The 23,564-nt window shown below is 35.0% G+C and overlaps 1 protein-coding gene across 4 annotated transcripts in view; it reads left to right on the forward strand.

Moving 5' to 3' along the window:
* PDE4D (phosphodiesterase 4D) overlaps positions 1-23,564 on the forward strand; it is a 1,549,195-nt gene that overhangs the window by 253,835 nt on the left and 1,271,796 nt on the right. Inside the window, exon 1 of one of the 4 annotated variants that reach the window (XM_032282629.1) lies at positions 7,206-7,995. The exons of 2 other annotated variants lie outside the window; for them this stretch is intronic. The gene's annotated coding sequence lies outside the window, so the exon portion shown is untranslated. Of the gene's footprint in view, positions 1-7,205; positions 7,996-23,564 lie in introns of those variants that run through there. One more of the 4 variants, XM_032281749.1, reaches the window with a different exon arrangement.

A 23,564-nucleotide genomic window follows, 5' to 3' on the forward strand; every position in this document is an offset into this window, starting at 1 on the left:
GGGCTACTTTGGCCAGCTGGAGCAACAGCAAAATCTGATGGTGGTAACTCTCAGGATAGTCCATGTAAGGCTTAGTAAAGATGCATGGGGGAACTGCATGCATGTGATTTTTATTCAGTAAAATTAAATTCTAAGATGCCAAATGCAATACTGAAATTGTGAGCTGTTTCTTTGACAATAAACGCATCTAGGGAGATGATGAGCTTGTTAAACATCAAGATTATAATTCCAAATGACACCATCAAGTTGAAGAAATGTAAAAAGACATACAGACACAATGTTTGAGGAATCATTTGCCAGAGTTACATTGGGTAATACACGGCTTAGAGTGTTTTCTTAAGCTTACTCCTTTGTTGTTGTTGTTGTTGTTGTTGTTGTTGTTGTTGTGGAGACAGGGTCTTGCTATGTTTCCCAGGCTGGTCTCTAACTCCTGGGCTTTAGCAATCTTCTGGCCTTGGATTACAGGTGTGAGCCACTGCACCTGGTGACACTTACTTTTGAGTAGTTGTTGATAATGATGATGTTGATAAAGAGCAATTGAGTATGAATTTGAGTTATTTACTTCTTATAACAACGTACTATGTTATAATTATGCCCATTTATAAATGAGGAAAATGAGGCTCATAGAGAAGATGTGAGTTGCCCGTGGTTATACAGCTAGTAAGCTGCAGTTAGGATTTGAACACACTTCTTATTGAGTCCAAAGACCAATATTTTGAGATACTGAAAAAAGTTTTTTAGGAAGTAGAAGATGACTAATGAATAGCTACTATGACATACAAAGGAGGAATTTCTTATGTATTCTGAGAAGTTCCAATGAGTTAGTGTTGGTAAAGTTGCTTCCTGGTGGAATGTTAACATTTCTGGTTGAACACTGAATTCTGCAACCATCAGGGGATTATAGCCCAAGAACAAAGGGATCATAGATAGTCTCCCACATAGCAATGTCTGTCCTTTGAAACACATCAGTGTCTTCACTTTGAGAATGGTACATTATCTTCTGCTTATCATCCCTAAATCTTTTTCTAATCTCAGCTGAATTGGTTGAACAATGATATTCATTTTTATCCTTTGATATGAAGAGATGGTCATTAAACTTGCAGAAAGAAAATGTGAATATGACACTTCTGAGTTGGTGAAGCAAAGTGTAAACTGAGGCAGCAGTATTTTTCTTTAGGAAGTATTTAAGCCATGATGCTATTTTTCAGTATATTTACCATAAGAATGAGAGTTCTTGCTAATGAACACTCTCATTGTATATTAATAGTTGTACTAATTGAGCATTTAGTATATGCCAGATACTGTACTTAGGCTTATTACATGCTTTCTTATTTAATTTTTACAGTGACCTTATGAGATATATATATATATATATATATACACCATTAATATTCTTGTTTCACAGATTAGCAACCTGAGGCATAGAAAAAGTGACTTTTCTAAGATTATACATTTTATTACTGGCTTAATCAGATTATGTCTAAGTATCATGATGATATAGTCTATGCTATTAACAACTCTCTCCTGCTTCTTGCACTTTAAGCATTTTACATTATTTTTACACATGATTTTGCTCATGGTTTACCTAGAATATTTTGAAACTCAATCAAGTTATGGCTATAGGATTATATGAAGGGGTACCATAAAAACTCTGTATATTAATTGCTGTTGATTTTGCTTTAGTGGAAGGCACATTAGATTGGGCATCAGGCATCAGGGCAAATGAGTTCTGGCAGCAGATATGCTCTTGGAACCACTTCTTTCATATGTTAAGTGGAATGAATAATGCTTCACTTGCTTAAAGGCAGGGGCTGGAGAAGATAGCATCTTTGACTGAACATCCACAGAACGACATGTTTCTAGTGTTCTTTGGGGGCCAGGGTGGCCAGCGTATATCCCAATGAGCATGACTCGAGCATCTTAAAAGGTGTCATGAAAGCATGAAGGAAAGAAATCTCTTGCCTTTTGGTATAATGTGAACATCTCTGATTGAAACTTGGACCCTACAGCCAACAAGGGACTATTGCCTAAGAACAAAGGGATCATAGGTAGTCTCCCACATAGCAATGTCTCTCCTTTCAGAAACATCAGTGTCTTCACCTTGACAGTGCTACATTATCTTTTGGTTATCATCCCTAGCTAAAAGTAATTTTAGAAGGGTGTAGAAAGAAAAGGTATATCTAAGATACTCTCTCCTAAGATACCAAGGTTAATCGATGATTCTTTTCAGAAACCAACTTTCTTAAGGTATAATACATTGATGGCTTTGTTATCAATTTATCACACCACATAGTTCTGTGGGTAATCTATCATTGGATCAGGTTTTCTTTACTCTGTCCCAATATTATAGGGTAATCTGGGACATGTAGTTTCTGAAATATTGACAAACCCATTTTGAATTATTATTTTAGAAGCTATGAAGACATTTAGCTCCTTTTGATTTCATAACCTTGACTTCAGTAGTCATTCTAGGCATGAGAAGCGTGTGGTATTGTGGAAGCGTTTGTAAAGATTATAAATAATATTAATTAAGATGGCTATGCTTTTTCTCCTCACAATGGATTCTTTTCCTAGACTTGTAATAATAGTGTTTTCAGTAAACATCTGATGGAATTTTTTTCCCTTTCTCATAGAATAGTTGTTTACTGTAAAATTGAGATAGCCCCTCAAGTCTGGAGCACCTTCCAGTTCATCAAAAAGGGACAACCTAATATTCCAAATCAGACTCAATCCTTTTTTAACACACATGCATTTTAGGGCCAGTCAGGAGGAGTGGCTTGCTCTATAGGAAGACATTTCTTAGTATATTATTATTTTAAGTGCTTGCAGGAGACCACAGAGGGAGAGAAAAGAGACAGCAACAACTTCTAGCATGCCTGGGGGATGACTTGCTCTTTCATATTTGTGGAACCCTGTGTAAGAGGGAAAACATCTAAAAATAAAAATGCATTTACTCAGAACCTCTAGGGCAAGGTGAAAAGAGCTGTGCTGTAGGAGATTAAAAATTAAATGGTTGAAACCTGCAGAGTAACTGCCATCAGCAGAACCATGGGCTCCTTCTGGTTTACTTTGTGCCATTCAGTTAGTTTGAATAAATTGGCTTTGAGTACTGATGTTCTTTGGTCTTTTTTGTGCTGTCCATCACTCATAGTGACTGTTGCTGATAAATTGTTTCTTCAGTTCAGTGATTATTAGCCTTTCAAAGCATTGACGCCATCCACCAATATATACAGTCACCAGATGGGATCTTGTTTGTTCAACATTCTAGTCAAGTTCCAAGTGGTAGGAATCAAAATTGCACTGTATTTTACATATATTATTCCTAGAGCTTCCCTTGAGATGTGGCATTGGTTGGAAAATGGAGCCTTGCTGTGGTATGAGCACTACTTAAAGTTTATCAATAGAGAGGGTTCCAGGAGGAGGAGAAAGCAAGCCAGAGATTTGGCCAGCTACCTTTCTTCTAGTTGGTTCCTGCTCTCTTGGATTTTACTCCATTTCCCCACTCTTTCCATATGAGTAAAAATTGTAAAACTTGAATTAAAGTTGAATTTTAATTCTTGAAAGGTTTAGCACCCTTCACTTCTATGTCTCATTTTCAGCCTATACCCCTGCCGTTGCCACTATCATATTTTCAAAATGTCTTTCAACTCTCCAATACCTACTGACCCTAGTTTATCATGCATTTGAAAGGGTCCCCACTTTTTATAGAACTTCAGATATTTTAAAACATATTTAGAAAGCCTCTAACTAAATAAGCTGGAGGTGAGTCTATAGCTAATGTTTGACCAAAAAAAAAAATTGAAAAAGTGTGCTGTAAAATTTTGAATATTGATTGTGCCAATTGAAATGGCATATTTTAAAAGAAACTATTTAATCCATAAGTGAAAAAATTATGTTTCTTTGTTTAAAGAGTACATCAATGCCAAATTCTTTACCCCCATATAATTTTAGCTTCCATATCCATCTAATCTAAATACAATCATGCATCACTTAATGACAGGCATACACTCTGAGAAATGCATCATTAGGTGATTTTGTCATTGTGCAAACCTTGCGGAGTGTACATAGATAAACCTGGATGGTATAGCTTAATATATGGTATATCCTATTGCTCCTAGGCTACAAAACTGTATAACTTGCTACTATACTGAATACTGTGGGCAATTGTACCACAATGGCAAGTATTTTTGTATCTAAGCATATCTAAACACAGAAAAAGTAAAGTAAAATGCAAAATAAAAGAGGAAAAAAAGTGACTTCTGAATAGGACCATGAATGAAGCTTGCAGGAGTAGAAGTTGCTCTGAGTGAGTGAGTGGTGAATGAATATAAAGACCCAGGATATCACTTTATGCTACTATAGACTTTATAAACACTGTATATTTAGGCTACACTAAATTTATCAATATGTCTTTTTTACCATTCGATCCAGAAATCCTATTACTGGATATATACCCAAAGGAATATAAGTCATTTTATCATGAAGACACATGTAGTCATATGTTTATTGTAGCACTATTCATAATAGCAAAGATGTGGAATCAACCCAATTGCCCATCAATAGTAGATTGGATAAACAAAATGTGGCACATATACACCATGGAATACTATGCAGCCATACAAAAGAATGGGATCATGTCCCCTGAAGGAATACCAATAAGCCATTATCTTTAGAAAACTAATGCAGGAGCAGAAAGCCAAATACTGCATGTTCTCACTTATAAGTGAGAGCTAATTGATGAGAACACATGGACACACAGAGAGGAACAACAAACACTGGAACCTACTAGAAGATGGAGGGTGGAAAGGGGGAGAGGATCAGGAAAAATAACTAACAGGTACTAGACTTAATACCTGGTGATGAAATAATCTGCAACAAACCCCCATGACATGAGTCTACCTATATAGCAAACCTGCACATGTACCCCTGAACTTAGAATAAAAGTTAAAAATTTATTTTTTCAATAAAAAATTACAGCTAATTTTTATTTTAAAAAACTTTTTGACTCTTTTGTAATAACACCACTTAAAACATAAATCATTGTATAGCTGTACAAAAATATTTTCTTTCTCCAGATCCTTATTATATAAACTTATTAAAAAATTTATAATTATCTCTTTTACTTTTTGAACTTTTTTCTTAATAACTAAGATACAAATACACATATTAGTCTAGGCCTACATAGAGTCAGTATCAACAATATCACTGTCTTCCACCTTCATACCCTGTCTCACTGGAAGATTTTCAGGGCAGTAACACACATGGAGCTGTCATCGTCTCGATGACAATGCCTTCTATGGAATACCTCCTGATAGGCCTATCTGAGGCTGCTTTACAGTTAACTATTTTTTTTTAATAAGTAGAAGGAACACACTATAAAATAATGATAAAAAGTATAGTAAACACATGAATTGGTAACATCATTATCATGTATTATGTACTAGACATAATTTTGTATGTTCTACTTTATAGGAATGACAGCGCAGTAGGCTTTCTTTTTACACCAGCAATCATTACAGACATGTGAGTAATGCTTTCTATTATGGCATTATGATGACTATGGCTTATTAGTTAACTAGGCTATAAGAAGTTTTCAGCTTTTTAATAATCTAATGGGACCACTGTAGTATGTGGTCCATTGTTGATGTAAATGTCATTATACGGCACATGACTATATTTAAAAATAACCCAATCTATCAGATAGAGAAGGCTTAGGGATGCAGAATCATTTCTTTACGAGTTTTGCTTCTTTGAGACAAATCAGTCCCAGACTATTACCAGCTTAGAGATACCTCCTAGGGGCCTCTATAGATGTGTATCATCTTTGATTAGGGACTGGGTCCTAAAACAGGAACAATAGCAGAGCATGCTTTTATGTGCAATAAATTTTCAAATATAAAAAATTACAGTCAATATTGTTGTTATTTGTATAGTATTAGGAAAAATGAGTAACTTATAAGTGAAAAATACCTACGGTGCAAAAACTCTTTCAATGTTGACTCCAGTTTCAGCAGAATAAATTTGTCTGATGATAGCCTTAGTGTCTACAGTAAACATGAATTTTCTGTTATTGGGGTTAGAGTCTATGCAGAAGCACTGTGAGAAACCTTGACATTTTGGCAGAAAATGATTTTTAACAATAAAATTCAAGGAAAGGTTGTATTAGTAAACATTTTGGTAGTTGTTTTAAATGTCTTCCACATTATATGGCATCATAAATGTTTTTTTAAAATTGTTATTATACTTTAAGTTCTGGGGTACATGTGCAGATACTGCAGGATTGTTACATAGGTATACACATGCCATGGTGGTTTGCTGCCTCCATCCCCCCATCATCTACTTTAGATATTTCTCCCAATGTTATCCCTCCCCAATCTCCCCACCCCCTACTATCCATCTCCTAGTCCCCCATTCCGCAACAGACCCCAATGTGTGATGTTTCCTACTTGTGTCCATGTGTTCTCATTGTTCAGTACCCACCTGTGAGTGAGAACATGTGGTGTTTGGTTTTCTGGTCTTGTGTCAGTTTGCTGAGAATGATGGTTTCCAGCTTTATCCATGTCCCTACAAAGGACATGAATGCATCCTTTTTTATGGATGCATAGTATTCCACGGTGTATATGAGCCACATTTTCTTTATCCGGTCTATCATTGATGGGCATTTGGGTTGGTTCCACGTCTTTGCTATTGTAAACAGTGCTGCAATGAACATACGTGTGCATGTGTCCTTATAATAGAATGATTTATAATCCTTTGGGTATGTACCCAGTAATGGGATTGCTGGGTCAAATGGCATTTCTATTTCTAGATCCTTGAGGAATCGCCACACTGTCTTCCACAATGGTTGAACAAATTTACACTCCCACCAACAACATAAAAGCATCCATATTTCTCCGCATCCTCTCCAGCATCTGTTGTCTCCAGATTTTTTTAATAATAGCCATTCTAACTTGTGTGAGATGGTATCTCAATGTGGTTTTGATTTGCATCATCAATGCTTTTAATATCAGATTGAATTATGGTTGTAATTTTTAGCCTTAGTAGTCTGAGCATCATTTCAGACCTAGCTTAGTATCCTGGAATGTTATGTGTGGTTTCTGCTTTATTTAAAATAGAGGAGTGACAGGGTGATGAATACATTTTATTTCTGTTTTCTCATCCATTTTCTATTGCAAATGAGATTTTTTTTTCAGAAGTATGTATGCCCACTTGTATCTTTGCAAAATGGATTTTCAGAAAATAAGTTTGGAATATTCATTTAAATCCTATTTCTTGTGACCCAATGTAAACTCTGTGCTGTTAAATTTAAAGTGTGTGAGTTCTTATAGCTGAGCAGTAATTTTAGTGACATTGTAATGTCATGTCCTCTCCTTAGAAGCCTGTTTGCATATTGCATGCAGGCTACATGTCAGGGTTTTTTAAAACATGAGGTGTATTGGCAAATGATTTTGACACAATGTGTCCTTTTGGACCAACTCTGTTTTATAAACATTTTAATGCTCTACTCTTGAAAGATCCATTGCACTAAGAGTCAGAAAACTGAGTTTCTGTAATGCCATGGTGACATGATGCTGACCTTGCTGAGTTAGTTACTTGTTATTTTTACCTAAATGTTCAATAGAACACACCTAGCCCTGTATGGACATGAGAGGGAAATGGGCCCAGAAGTTGCAGAGGTTACATTCACAAGACATTAAGCTGTGGTCAGTTTCTCCCTAAAGTGTTGTACCTCCCTTAGACAACTTCCTCTTTGGGGAGTTACAAACTGTAGAAACTTCAGAGGAAGGGATCCAGCTGCAGGAGAGGTTAAAATTTTTTTCAGAGGAGTCACTTTGCGTGGCAGTGGGCCGTTTCCTGATATCACTTAGGCACAGCCTACCCATAAGTTACAGTCTTTGGCAAGAAACAGAAGGAAACAGTGGTGGCTCTTGGAGCCACATGCTCTATTTTTGATGGTGCTCCTTGCGCAGTGAATGCCAGCTGTTCCTCAATCAGGTATGCTGCTGTTGTTCTGAGTGTGATTAGGAACAAAAGGGATGATGCAGATGTGTCAGGCTGTGAGAAGTGCAAATGTGTATTTTTGGGGCACTGAATATAGAGAGATTTAGAAGTTTCCTGTTGGAAGGCAGGCTACAGAAGCAGGCAGACAAAATGATTTTGACACCAATACCAACCAAGGGCAAGAAATAGAAGCTTGGAAGTATACTTGTTTGTGAATAAGAAATTGATAAGACAAATATACTTTTAAAAAAGAAAGATAAGAAAGGTCATGAAAGAATTGTGAGGGTCCAGCATGTTCTATTTCCTTTGGTGTCGCCTGAGTGTAAGTTACCATGGTCTCACTTTTGCGTGAATGCAGTCATCTCCTACCTATGCCCCTTATGTTCCTCCTGCTCCTTGGAGGCTGGCCTCCACACCCTTGAAAATACAAGTCAGGTTTTGCCTCTCCTCTGCCCAAACCTGCCAACAGCTTCCAACTCATGAGGAGTGAGATAGAATGTCTTGGCATCATTGACATGGCATTCCTGGGCCTGGGCCTGCCCTTCTTTGTCCTTGTCTTGCACCAGTCTTACTGTCACTTGCTCCCTTCAGGTCCCTCTGTTTCTTTGCTGCTCTTTTATAGGCCATCCATCCTGAGGGCCTTTCCACCTTCATTTCTGATTAGAATATTCTTCCCTCAGATATCCATATCACACACTTTCTTACTTCAGTCTCATCAATTCAAACAGCGCTTAAGAAGAGAGGTTCTGTGGCCACGCTATCTAAAAGCACACTCACATGCACCATCATTTTCTCTCCTCCTACCCTGTCTTCTTTTTCACAGCACGTATCACCACCTGTCATATTCTATCAAGTTGAATCATATGAAATTGCTTTTGGGTGGGTCATGAACAGCTGAATATTGATCATTTCACTTGGTTCAAACTAAAATATATTTATTAATCTGTTTATTATTTGTATTTTTTCCCCTACAGTATGATTAACACCATGTGGATCAAGGGTTTTGTTTTGTTTTGTTTTTGGCAACATCCCTAATGTCTAGAGCATAGCAGGAACTTAGACAAGTTGTACTGAATTAATAGAAAGGAAGAAAAGCCATGCAACTTATTGACAGTAAACAGTGAAAACTTACATGAAAAGTGATTTAGTTCTCTTTCTCTCTCTGTGTCTCGTGTGTGTGTGTGTGTGTGTGTGTAAGAGAAAGAGAGAGCACAAGCACCAGAGGACTCTAGAAAAAGGTGATTGGAAGGGCCTCTGAGGGAGTCCAGAAAATTAAAGGATTCACAACCTCAAACTATAAAACATAAGAAAAATCCCTCTGAGTGAGAGTTAGCAAACACAATAAAGAGCAGAATTAGAATAAGACCTAAAAATGATGGAACTGTCACATAGTCTATGAAAAAACAATATTGAAAATGATAGAGACATAAATGAATTAGAAATATAAGAAAAAATAAGGTTTGAAAAAAAGAACAGACATTATAAAAGTGAAAAATAAAGTAATTGAAATTAATAATTTATCACAGTTTAAACAAATTAGATATAGCTAGAGAGAAAATTAGTGGACTGTAATGTAATTAGAAGAAATCAACCAGAATGAACTGAAAAGAAAGAAATATTGTGTGGCTTATTTTACTTAGCACGATAACCTCTAGTTCCATCCACGTTGTTGTGAATAACAGAGTCTCATTCTTTTTAATGGTTGAATAGTACTCCATTGTGTATGTGTACCACATTTTTTTTTTAATCCATTCATCTGGTAATGGATTGCTACTAAATCCTGGCTATTGTGATTAGTGCTGCAATAAACTTAGGAGTACAGATGTCTCTTGGATATATTGATTTTCTTTCTTTGGGGTATATACCTAGGAGTGGGATTGCTGGACCATATGGTAGCACTAGTTTTAGTTTTTTGAGGAACCTCCAAACTGTTCTCCACAGTGGTTGTGCTAATTTACATTCCCACCATTCTGTTTTCTCCATATCCTTGCTAGCATTTGTTGTAGCTTGTCTTTTGGATAAAAGCCATTTTAATGAAAGTAGGATGATATCTCATTGTAGTTTTGATTTGCGTTTCTCTGATAGTGAGTGATGCTTATCACCTTTTCATATATCTGTTTTTCACTTGTATGTCTTCTTTTGAGAATTTTCTGCTCAACTTTTTCACCCATTTTAAAACTAGATTGTTAGAGTTTTTTGTTTTTTTTTTAATTAGGTTTTTTTTTCCTCTTTATATACTCTGGTTATTAATCCCTTATCAGATGGATAGTTTGCAAATATTTTCTCCCATTCTGTGGGTTTTCTCTTCTCTTTGTTGGCTGTTTCCTTTACTGTGCAGAAGCTTTTTAACTTGAAGTGATCCCATGTGTCCACTTTTGTTTTGGTTGCCTGTGCTTGTGGTGCATTACTCAAGAAATTGCCCAGTCCAGTGTCCCGGAGAGTTTCCCCAGTGTTTGCTTTTAGTAGTTTCATAGTTTGAGGTCATAGATTTAAGCCTTTAATCCATTTTGGTTTTGTATTTTGTGAGAGATAGGAATCAAGTTTCACTCTTTTGCATATGGATATCCAGTTTTCCCAGCACCATTTATAGAAGAACTAATCCTTTCCCCAATATATGTTCTTGGCACTGTTGTTGAAAATGAGTTCCCTGTAGATGTATAGGTTTATTTATGGATTCTGTATTCGATTCCACTGGTGTATCTTTCTGTGTTTATGCCAGTACCATGATGTTTTTGTTATTTTAGCTCTGTGGTATAATTTAGAAGTCAGGTAATGTGATTCCTCCAGTTTTGTTCCTTTTGCTTAGGATAGTTTGGCTATTCTGGATGTTTTGTGGTTCCATATAAATTTTAGGATTTTTTTTTCTTTTTCTCTGAAGGATGTCATTGGTATTTTGACAGGGATTGCATTGAATCTGTAGATTGCTTTGGGTAGTATGGACATTTTAACAATACTGATTCTTCCAGACCATGAACATGGAATATCTTTCCATCTTTTTATGTCCTCTTCAATTTCTTGCATCAGTGTTATAAAGTTTTTGTTTAGAGATCTTTCACTTTTTTGGTTAATTCCTAGGTATTTAATTTGTAGCTATCATAAGTGATATTACTTTCTTGATTTCTTTTTCAGATTGTTCACTCTTGGCATTTAGAAATGCTACTAATTTTTATATATTGATTTTGTATCCTGCAAATTTACTAAATATGTTTACAAGTTCTAATTTTTTTTGAGAGAGTCTTTAGGTTTTCCCAAATGTAAGATCATATCATCTACAAACAAGGATAATTTGGCTCCTTCCTTTCTAATTTGGATACCCTCTGTTTCTTTCTCTTGTCTTATTGATCTAACTAGAACTTTGAGTACTATGCTGAGTAACAGTGGCAAAAAATGGGCATCCTTATCATATTCTTGATCTTAGAGAAAAGGCTTTCAGTGTTTCCTTCTTTACTGTGATACTAGGTATATGTCTTTTGTATATGGCTTTATTGTGTTGAGGTATGTTCCTTCTCTACATAGTTTTTGAGGGGTTTTTTCAATCTTGAAGGGATTTTAATTTTATCAAACACTTTTTCAGCATCAATTGAAATGGTTTTCATTCTGTTAATATGATCTATCACATTGATTGATTTGCATATGTGGAACCATCCTTGCTTCCCTGGGATAAATTCCACTTAGTCATGATGAATTATCTTTTTTAATGTGTTGTTGAATTTGGTTTGCTAGTATTTTGTTGAGGATTTTTGCATCAATATTCATCCGTTATGTTGGCCTGTAGTTTTCTATTCTTGATGTGTCCTTGTCTGGTTTTGGTATCAGGGTAAAACTGGCCTCAGAGAATGGGTTTGGAAGTATTCTCTCCTCCTCTGTTTTTCAGAATAGTAACATTGTTATTAGTTCTTCTTTAAATGTTTGATAGAATTCAGCAGTGAAGCCATCAGGTTGCTAGTTTTTCTTTACTGGGAGACTTTTTATTATAGCTTTGATCTTGTTACTTATTATTTGCCTGTTCAGGTTTTGGATTTCTTTGTGGTTCAGCCTTTGTAAATTGTATGCGTCTAGGAATTTGTCAATTTCTATTGGATTTTTTAATTTACTGAGATTTAGTTGCTCACAGCAGCCATTAACCATCCTTTGAATTTCTACAGTATCAGTTCTAATGTCTTCCTTTTCATCTCTATTTTATTTATTTGTGTCTTCTTTTTTCTTAGTCTGGCTAAAACTTAATCTATTTTGTCTTTTCAAAAAACAAACTTTTTGTTTTGTTGATCTTTTGTATTTTCTTTGTTTCAATTTCATTTATTTCTGCTCTGAAATTTATTATTTTTTTCTTCTACTAGTTTTGGGTTTTGTTTGCTCTTGCTTTCCTAGTTCCTTAGGATACATCATTGGGTATTTTATTTAAAGTTGTAATTATTTTTTGATGTAGGCACTTAAACTATGAACTTCCCTTTTAGTACTGCTTTTGCTGTACCCCATAGGTTTTCGTATGCTGTGTTTCCATGATCATTTGTTTCAAGAAATTTTACAGTTTCCCTCTGAATTTCTTCATGACCCACTCTCATTCAGGAGCCTATTGTTTAATTTCCATGTGTTTGTATAGTTTCCAAAATTCCTCTTCTTGTTGATTTATAGTTTTCTTCCATTGTGGTTGGAGAAGATAGTTGATATTATTTTATTTTCAATGTTTTAAAATTTTTTGTGACCTAACGTGGTCTGTCCTTGAGAATGATCCATGCACTGAGGAAAAGAATGTGTGTAATGCAGCCATTAGATGAAATGTCCTGTAAATATCTATTGGGTCGATTTGGTCCATAGTGCAGATTAAGTCTGATGTTTCTTTGTTGATTTTCTGTCTTGGAGATCTGCCCTGTGCTGAAAGTGGGGTGTTGAAGTCTCCAGCTGTTATTTTCTTGGGGTCTATATGTCTCTTTATCTCCAGTATTTGCTTTTTATATCTGGGTGCTTCAATATTGGGTGCATATCTATTTATAATTGTTGTACTCTACCCCTAATTGACCCCTTTATCATTATATAATGACCTTCTTTGTCTCTTCTTATAGTTCTTATTTCGAAGTCTATTTTGTCTGATATAAGTATAGGTGCTCCTGCTCTTTTTGTTCCCATTGGCATGGAGTATCTTTTTCCACCCTTTTAGTCTCAGTCTATATGTAATTTTATAGGTGAAGTGTGTTTATTGCAGGCAACGCATGTTTGAAGCATATTAGCACCAGATATGCTATTTTAGGGTAATAGTTTTTCTTTATGCCTTTAGATATGTCATGTCACTCTCTCCTGGTCTTTAAGGTTTCCACAAAAATGTCTGCGGCCAGACATATTGGAGCTCCATTGGGTTATTTGTTTCTTTTCTCTGGCTGCTTTTAGGATTCTTTCTTTCTCTGTAACTTTTGGGAGTTGAGTTAGTCTTCTTTGGGTTAAATCTGCTTGGTGTTCTATAACCTGGTGCTTGGATGTTGATACCCTTCTTTAGGTTTGGGAAGTTATTTGTTATGATCCCTTTAAATAAACTTTCTACCTCTGTCAGCCAATAACTCTAATATCTGCCCTTTGGAGGCTATTTTCTAGATCTCATAGGCACGTTTCATTCTTTTTTAGTCTTTTTTCTTTTGTCTTCTCTGCCTCTGTATTTGCAAATAGCCTATCTTCTAGCTCAGTATTTTTTTCTTCTGCTTGATCAATTCTGCTATTAAGAGACTCTGGCCGGGCATGGTGGCTCATGCCTGTAATCCCAGCACTTTGGGTAGCTGAGGTGGGCAGATCACCTGAGGTCAGGAGTTCATGACCAGCCTGGCCAACATAGTGAAACCACGTCTCTGCTAAAAATACAAAAATTAGCCAAGTATGGTGGTAGCCACTTGGGAGGCTGAGGCAGGAGAGTCGCTTGAATCCTGGAGGCAGATATTGCAGCAGGATTGTACCACTGCACTCCAGCCTGGGTGACAGAGTAAGACTGCATCTGAAAGAAAGAGAGAGAGAAAGAGAAAGTATGTGTGTGTCTGATGCATTCTTCATTGTATATCAATTGTATTTTTCAACTCCAAAATTTCTGTGTGATTCTTGTTAATAATTTCAATCGTTTTGTGAAATTTATTTGATATAATTCAGAATTCCTTATTTGTATTATCTTGAATTTCTTTGGGTCGCTTCAATACAGCTATTTTGAATTCTCTGTCTGAAAGGCCGCATATCTCTGTTTCCCCAGGTTTGGTTCCTCATGCCTTAATTAGATTGTTTGGTGAGGTCATGTTTTGCTGGATGGCTTTAATACTCATTGATGTCTGTCAGTGTCTGGACATTGAAGAGTTAGGTATTGTAATCTTAACAGTATGGGATTGTTTACGCCCATTTTTCTTGGGAAGACTTCCCAGGTATTCAAAAGTACTTGGGTGTTATGATCTAAGCTATATCTGCATCAGGGGTTACCACAAACCTAGTAATACTGTGGTTCTTGCAGACTCATAGAGGTACTGCCTTGATAGTCTTGTGTAAGATCCAGAAGAATCATCTGGATCATCAGGGACAGACTATTGTTCTCTTTCCATACTTTCTCCCAAACACAGAATTTCTCTCTATGTTGAGTTAACCATGTAGGACTAGGGGTGGGGTGACACAAGCATGCCTATTACACTGAGACTGTGTTGGGTCAAACCTGAAGCCAGCATAGCACTGGGTCCTGTCCAAGGCCTTCTGTAACCATTTCCTGGCAAGGCCCTAGGTACCTGGCAGTACTTAAGGTATTGTTCACTTAAGGCCCAAGGGCTCTTTAATCAGCTTGTGCTGAATGCCAGCTCGGCCTGGAACTCTCCCTTCAGGGTGGTAGACTCCCTTCTGGCTCAGGACAGGTCCAGAAATGCCATTCAAGAGTAAAGCCTTGGAACTGGGGATCCCAAGAGCCTGCTTGTTGCCCTATTCCACCGTAACTGAGCTAGTACCTGATTCTTGGTTGTTATGAAGGTGTGATTTTTGCATAGATAGTTGTTACATTTGTTGTTTCTGTGGAGTGGGGGGACAATCAGTGGGGCCTTCTATTCCTCCATCTTGCTCCCAAAGGTTTATATACTATTAATAATAAGATCAGCCTCTAATTCAAGAACTTAGAAAGTAGGCAAAGCAAACATAAAGTATAATAAAAGAAAAATGTGTATATTAATAATATATACAAGAAAATGAAAAGCTCTGAAAAGACTAATAAATACGTTAACATGACATGTTTGAGCAAGAAAACCACTGAAAACATTACAGCTACTGGTATACTGGAAATAATCCCTGTACATCTGGAAAAAGAGAAGAATGACTCTGGTTTTGTTTATGTTTAATCCTTGGTTGTTCTAGCCAGCATTGTAGGTAAAGGAAATAAATAAAAGGTAGAACAAAAGAAAAAGGAGAAACATAATTGTTATTAAAAAAGAGATGTCATTGAAAACCTATTAGAAAATAATACAAAAGTACAGGAAAATTGCTAGATATAAAATTAAAAAGCCTTTGTGTACCCCAGCAAAAAACAATTAGAAAATTCAGTTTAAAAGCAGATACCATGAATTCTACAAAAAAATTTAGTAATACCATGAATTCTACAAAAAAATTCTACAAAAACATGTAGTAATAAATCTAACAAAAGATATTTAGAAATCTTTACAAATAAAATTATGAAATTTTAAGATAACACACAAAGATGATAAACAGAAAGTTATACTATATTTAAAGTAGAGTGACTCAATATCAGAAAGATTTCAGTTCCTGTGTTAATTTGTAAATTCTAATAAGAGCTCACACAAGGGTGTTTTTGTCGATTGTTTTGAGGAACTTGACAATCTCATCAATCTGATTCCAAAGTGTATACAAAGAGCTAAGGATCGGTCATAACCAACACAATTTTGAAGAGTTGGGGAGACTAGCCCTACCACATGTCAAGAGTTACTATAAAAGTTTAGTGATTAAGACATTGAAATATTGGAGCAGCAATAAATAAATACACCAGGTTCAGAAATTGACTCATGTATGCCTAAGGATGTATTACAAATCAGTGTAATGAGGATACAATAAATGATACTAGGAGATGTAATTATTCACATGGGGAAATAAAATAATAAGATCCCTTTCTCACAACATATAATAATTAAATCCCATGTAGAATGTAGGTGTAAAGGCAAAAAGAGTAGTAAAGATTTTATATTTTTGGAGGAAAATGTATGAAATATCTTCATGTCCACTGGACAGGAATAGATTTAAAACTCATTTATGCCTAGTGTTCCATTATTGGAATGCTAAGCATGTGAGAGTTATTTATATCCTACTGTTCATGATCATTGCCAAGGTCCAGTTGCAAAAATTCAAAAACTTGCAACCTCAGGAATAAATGGGTTAAAAGACTATAAAGAAAAATAATAATAGGTTGATTATATTAAAACAAATATATATGTGCAGCAAATGACACCAACATTTTTAAAAAGCTTCAGACTAGGAGATATTTATAGTACATACAACCAACAAAAATTAATATGCATTTTGTATGAAGGAGTCTTATAAATATTTAAAAATTCAATCCAATGGAAAAATAGTTGAAAGATATGAACAATCGACAGAAGAAGAAATAAAAATGGCTTATAAACGAATACTTGCCTTAAGTCACTAGTAATCAAGTAAATGCAAATTTTAAAAATGAAAATTTCATTTCATACCCCCCAGTTTTAAAAATTAAAGTGTGAAATTCCAAATTTGGGAATTATGTAGAAGAATAAATTGGTAAAACCAACTGGGAAAGTAGTTTGACTTTACTCATTAAAGTTAAACATTTGCATATCTTGAAGGAGGAATTCCACTTCTAGACATATATTCTAGACACATGATTAGATGTTTTTGCCAGGAGACATGCACAAGTATGTTTATTTTAGCATTATTTTGAAATAGCATGATACTGAAAAATAAACTTCTATATTTCTATCAACAGAAGAAATTGCAAATTAAAAGTGGGATATTTGTGCAGTGGACTACAGTATAGTAGATGAAATGTATAAACTCTATGAGTTATATTAACATGGGTATATCTCAACAACATAAATTTAAGCAAAAACAAAAACAACTTGCAGAAGGATTAATATTATATGATATCATTTCTAGAAAATTTTAGAGCATTCAAAACAATATTTTATGTTTTTAAAGAATATATCCATAGGCAGTAAAATAATTAAAAGAGAGTGGAAATCCTAAGATTTTTCTGTGAAGGGAAGTAGGGAAGGAGGCAAATGGGATCAGAGAGGGAAGGACACACTGGGCTTTCAAATCCAACTGAATTGTTTGTTTTTTCCCCAACATTTTATTTGATAATCATTAGGGATTCACAGGAAGTTGCAAAAATTGTACAGGTATGTCATGTGTACCTTTAATCCAATTTCCCCCAATGATTACACCTTGCGTAACTACAGTTATTAAAGTCATGAGTTTAACATTGATCTTATGTGTTTGTGTAGCTCTATGTCATTTTGTAACGTGTAGATTTGTATTATCACCACTTCAATCAAGATTCAGGACAGCCGCAATAACTACAAATATCTTCCTTGTGCTGTATTTTTATACTCACAACCACACCCGTTTGCCACTATAGCTAACCCCTGGTAACCACCTTATATGTTCGTCATCTCTGTAACATATTGTCTTTTTGAGACTGTTATATAAATTAAACCATATAGGGTGACTTTTTGAAATTGGCTCTTTTTTTACTCAGTATAATGTCTTTGGTCCTTGAGATCCTCCAAGCTGTTGTATGAATCTGTAATCCATTCCTTTTTATTGCTGAGTGGTATTCCTTGATATGGATATAACAGTTTTTAAACGATTCCTCTATTGTGGGACATTTTAGTCTTCAATTTTTGACTACTATGAACAAACTGCATGTAAGTTTTGGTACAATCATAATTCTTTTTCTCTGGGATAAATGCTTCAGAGTGAATTATGGGGTCATATGATAAATGCATATTTAGTTTTTAAAGAAAATTTCAGACTATTTTCCAGAGTTGCTGTGGCATTTAACGGTGCAGCCATGTGTCATTGTTCCCTTAAAGACATTGAGAGATCCAGTTCTCTGCATCTTTGCAAGCATTTGGTATTCTCACTATTTTTTATTTTAACAGTTGAAAGAGGTGTGTAGTGATGTCTTACAGTCTTAATTTGCATTTTTCTGACGGATAATGCACTAGCTTTCTATTGATGCTGTGACGAATAACTGTAAACTTAGTGGCTTAAAACAACACAAACTTACTATTTTACAGTTCTATAGGTCAGAAGTCTAACACAAGTTTTCACCAGACTGAAATCAAAGTGTTGGCATTCCTTTCTATAGGTTCTAAGGGAGAATTCATTTCCTTGTCTTGTCTAACTCCTAGGCTTTACTCGTATTCCTTGGCTCATGGCTCCCCTACCTCTATCTTCAAATCTAGCATCTGTGGGTTGAGTCCTCATATCACATCATTTTTACCTTTTCTGCCTGGGTCTTTCACTTTTCAGAACCTCTGTATTAAAATAGGCCCAACCAAATAATCTGAAATAATTGCCATATTTTTAGATCAGCTAATTGGCATCTTAATTCCATCTACAACCATAATCCCCTTTGCCATGCCAGAGTATCTGGTCTAAGGATTAGGTGTAGACATTTTTAGGGAGCCCTTGTAGATATGTTGAGCATCTTTTCACGTGCTTGTTTGCCATCCACATTTCTTCTTTGGTGAAATGTCTGTGTCTTTTGGCCATTTTCAAATTGGATTGTTTATTTTTATTAGTATTGAGTTTTGAGGGTTTAAAAATTTTTTATTGTAGATATGAGTCCTCTGTATAATATTTGGTTTACAAATACTTTCTCTCAGTCTTTCATTTCCTTAGCAGGGTCATTCACAAAACCAAAAGTTTTTAATTTTGATGAAGTACAGTGTGTTGATTTTTAAAAGTAAATTATGCTTTTGTTGTGATTCTGTATAAGAACTCATCACCAAGCACTAAGTCCTATTTTTCTCCTATCTTCTAAAAGTTTTATAGTTTACCCTTAATTCTACTACACATTTCAATTTTGTTTTTATATAGTGAGGTGTAAGTTGAGGTTTATTTTATCTGTTTAATTTTTCTGTGAATATCCATATGCATTGCTCCAGCACCACTTGCTGAAAAGACTATCCTTTCTCTACAGAGCTGCTTTTTCACCAAAGTCAAAAATAAATTGGCTGTATTTGTGTGAAGATGAGCTGTTTCATTCCTTAACAAAAAGAGAAATACAATAAACAAAGTCTAATAGGAGTAAGGGCATAGTTATGTTGTTTTTTATATTTTTCTGTAACATTGAAATATTTTAAAATCAATAATAATAATGACGAATTTGCACCCTCAAACTCTGAAAATATCAGGAGAGTGGGTAATGCTATAGTAAGATGGGAATCACAGTGGACTGGAGACTAATAGCTGTATGATATTGATCAAGGTTACTGACCTCTCTGGGCTTCAGTTTTATTTTTATTTTTTTTGTGAACTGAGAGGGCTGAACTAGATGACCCCTGGAATCCTTTGCCATTTGAATAATCAAATAGTATGTGATGACTCCTCATCGTTGAGTTTAGAATAAGAGATGAGGAGAGGGATCTAGGCTGTCATTCTGGTTTACAGCCTAAAGATGAGAGACTGTTTATATTTCCAGGTGGAAACTGCATAATTAACTACAGGTTCAAAGTGGGCAAGCCCTCTTTTTCAAACTACTTTGGGAGGTTTTATTGTACATCTAATAATCGTTATACTATGGAATATATCATTGTAATTTATTATAAATATCTCACACACTTCTGGATTTCATAATGGGGTCGCCATATGATGTTTCTTGAGATCTCATTAACAATTTATAAACAAGTCTGAAATATAAATAAGAAAATACAATTTATTTTCTTATTGAGGCCTAGGAGTTGAGTCAGCAGAATTCCAAATAAGAGCTTAACCCTCTAAGGAGCACTTACAGTCTTCTTAAACACATTGTAAATTGATTATTAGAAAATGTTTATTAGTCACATTTTAATTAATAATTTAGCTGTTACATTTTAAATAGAAAAGAATTTCTGAATTTTTTTGCATAGCTCTGGCTTTAAGCCTGTTCTAGAATACAGTTTACATTTTCTGGTTTTGTCATGACAGAAGGGCTGTTTGAGAAGGGCTAGAACAAGAAATTAGCAACAGGAAATCTATTTCCTCTTCTTCCTTTACTTCTGGCTAGTAGCAGAATTTTTCTATCAGAAATTTTGGCATCAACAGAATAATACAAAATTACAAATTTCATCCATCATATGCCAACAAACTTGATAACCTACATGAAATGTACAAATTCCTGGAAAGACAGACACTACAAAAAATGACCCGGTAAGAAATAAAAATTCCAAATAGACCTATAACAAGTAAAGAGATTGAATTACTGATTTTAAAATTTCTTACAAAGAAAGTCCAGGACCCAAATGGCTTCACTGGTACATTCTAACAAAAATTTAAGTAAGAATTACCACCAATCCTTCACAAATTCCTTTCAGAAAGAGAGGAATTGGAATTTTCATTCATTGTTGTTGGTAATATAAAATGGTGCAGGCTCTTTGTATGGCAGTTTATGAAAACATTAATCCTAGAGCTGCATATGACCCAGCATTTTTTGTACTCCCTAGTATATATCCAAGAGAAATATCATACATCTACAAGAAAACTTTTACCCAAATGTTCATAGTAGCATTATTTATAGTAGCCGAAAATAGAAACAACCCAAATGCCTATCAACAAGTGACTCAATAATCAATATGTGATATATCCGTACAATGAGATATTGAGAAATAAAAAGAAATAACATTGATGTGTGCTACAACATGGATGAACCTTGAAAATATGCTTAGTGAAGGAAGCCAGTCACAAAAGACTACTTCTTGAATGGTTCAATTTATATGAAGTGTCCAGAATAGACAGATGTATAAAAAGTTGATTAGTGTCTTTTTACAGCTGGGAGGTTTGGGACAAAAGGGAGTGACGACTGTTAATGGACATGCGGTTGAAATGATATTGATTTGATTGTGGTGATGGTTGCATAGCTTTGAATATTGTAGAAATGATTGATTGTACACTTCAAATGGTGTGTGAATTATATCTCAAGAAAACTTTTTTAAAAGTAATGTGAATATGTCTGTTGAGATAGCATGTTATGTAGAAGTCATGCAGGGGAGTAGCTAAGGTCATCAACTTGGGCCTGAGGGCCTAAGGTCAACCTCACCATAACAGTTATGAGACCTCACAGCATTCTTAATTTCTCTGTGTCTCAGATTTCTCACCTGTAAGCACAATAATAGTGCCTTTATCATGGTGTTGTCATGAATATTAAATGAGCTAATATTTGAAAAGCATTTAAAACAATATGTGGTACAGCATAAGCACTATATAAGTATTTGATAAATAAGTAAATGTGGTATAGGAAGATTACAATATGTTCCTTGGAAAATTACCTTTTATTCCAAGAGTTTGTTCTTCCTATTCTATTATGTTAAAATTTCCCTTTGTAAAAACAAAAAAAGGAAATGTTAGTTGCAGTAGATGGCAGCTATTTTGTAATGTCTTTAATTTGCTAAAGGAACAATTGGTATTTTTATATTGATCTCAAAGTATTTTTTAAAATATTTTTTGAAATTGTACTGTTTCATGAAATCTTACATTTGAGAACCACGGTTCTAGAACTATGTCTTTGTTCAGTGGCCTTTGGAATGAGATGGATCAAAAAATTAATAACCATTAAAGTTTTAACATTAGAAGAGTATTACAGATGCTTAGCTACCTAGAAAAATACTTATCATATAGGAGATCTTAATTAATGTACATTGGAATGAATGACAAGAGTGGATCACAAGTGTGTGACTTGCTCAGAGGGGGAGAGAGAGAGAGAGAGAAAGAGAGAGAGAGGGAGTATGTGTGTGTGTGTGTGTGTGTGTGTGTGTGTGTGTGTGTGTGACAATGACCTTTTTCTACTGGTCTCCTAAAGTCTATATAGCTACATCTGATATGCTTGAGTTTGAATATTTCTGCTAACCTTATTCCCATGAGATTTTACTTTGAGGTATTTATATGGATTCTGATGTTTCAGTTGAGTTTTAAAAATTTTCTTCTCCAAGTATTAAGGGATAATTGGGATTATTTAACACCCCTCCCTAATGTTTCTGTAATGTTTTATATTAGTAATATGGTTGCTGCTGTGTTTTCATATGTTCACTATTTTGATTTCCAGTTTTCCATTACATTTTTATGTTTCTTCCTAGTTTCTGCAGGCTATTCAAGTAATTTTATTTGGTCTGTCTCACCCTCTGTGTTGGCACTTTTAATTTCTTGAAGAGAAACTTGAAAATATTATAGCTCCATAAAGCATGTTTCAGTTTACCTTTTGTATTCCATATCCTGGGTGTAAGCCTTCTTTATGTTTTGTGAACAGTTAGAACCACACTGACTGCTATGAAAATGCTTAGTAATTAGTATGCTTCCTGGATCCTTGCGAAATAACCTGCTTTACTCAATTTAGTACATAAGTTCTTGAGAAACATCTGTATCCTTTTTCATTGCAGTGTGGGACAGTAGTTCCATGTGTGGACTCTGAGGCACTGTCCTATCTTTCTTGATGCCTCAAAAACATACCATTGATTTTGTTTCCCAAGTTTAGATTTACTAACATGTGAGACTGATGCAAAACATCAGTGCCAGGAGAATTATTACTGATCCCTAGGTAATCCAAGAACTGACCAAAAATTAAAGCATTTAAAATTATAAGAAAGTAGGATTATTCCTTCACTCAAAAGGTTTTGTATAACCTACTGCTTACAGGGATGTAAGCATCTAGCTTACTGTCTTAAGAGAACAGAGCCATAATGATAACCAGAGTATTGCTTAATATCTGCTACTGTTTTAAAGCGCTTCCCATAGTATTTCATTGTCTTAATGTTACTAAAGTTTATATTGCAATTGCTTAGAACTGCTTTAATTGGAGCAATTTAAATTTACATATCCTGCTGAGCCACTTTGTGCATGAAGCACTAAAATGTGATTGTGGTTCTTTTTTATAGATTACAAAGTTAAAAACAGTTGGTTATAGATCCTATTTGTGAAAAAAAAAAAAAAAAAAAAAAAAAAACAAAAAAACAGCCTTGAACAAGACTAATAAGAATGATTAAAGAGAATTTATTAAACAGTTGACTAAGGCAGTTCCCCTCCCTCTATACTATGTCAGTTCACAGTGGGATGTCTCCAACCTTTATTGTCTATTTAACTCATTTTTGGCATGCAACTACTGTTTTAAATAATAATAGCTCCTCTCTACAGATAAACTGTGATCTTCATTTTATACTGGCCCTAATAGTGCCAAGGACAGGGCCTACAACATTATAGGAGCTTAAGACAGAATTTGAGGTCACTGTCCTGAGATGTCATGCTTAGTTACATAGCAAGGAATGGTTATATAGGATTACAATTGTCTTATTTGAATAATTTACTGCGGCCTTTTGAAGGTGCATGTT

Source organism: Sapajus apella, unplaced genomic scaffold (genome assembly GCF_009761245.1).
Source record: "Sapajus apella isolate SASKATOON/1434 unplaced genomic scaffold, GSC_monkey_1.0 scaffold1, whole genome shotgun sequence".
NCBI classification, from domain to species: Eukaryota; Metazoa; Chordata; class Mammalia; order Primates; family Cebidae; genus Sapajus; species Sapajus apella.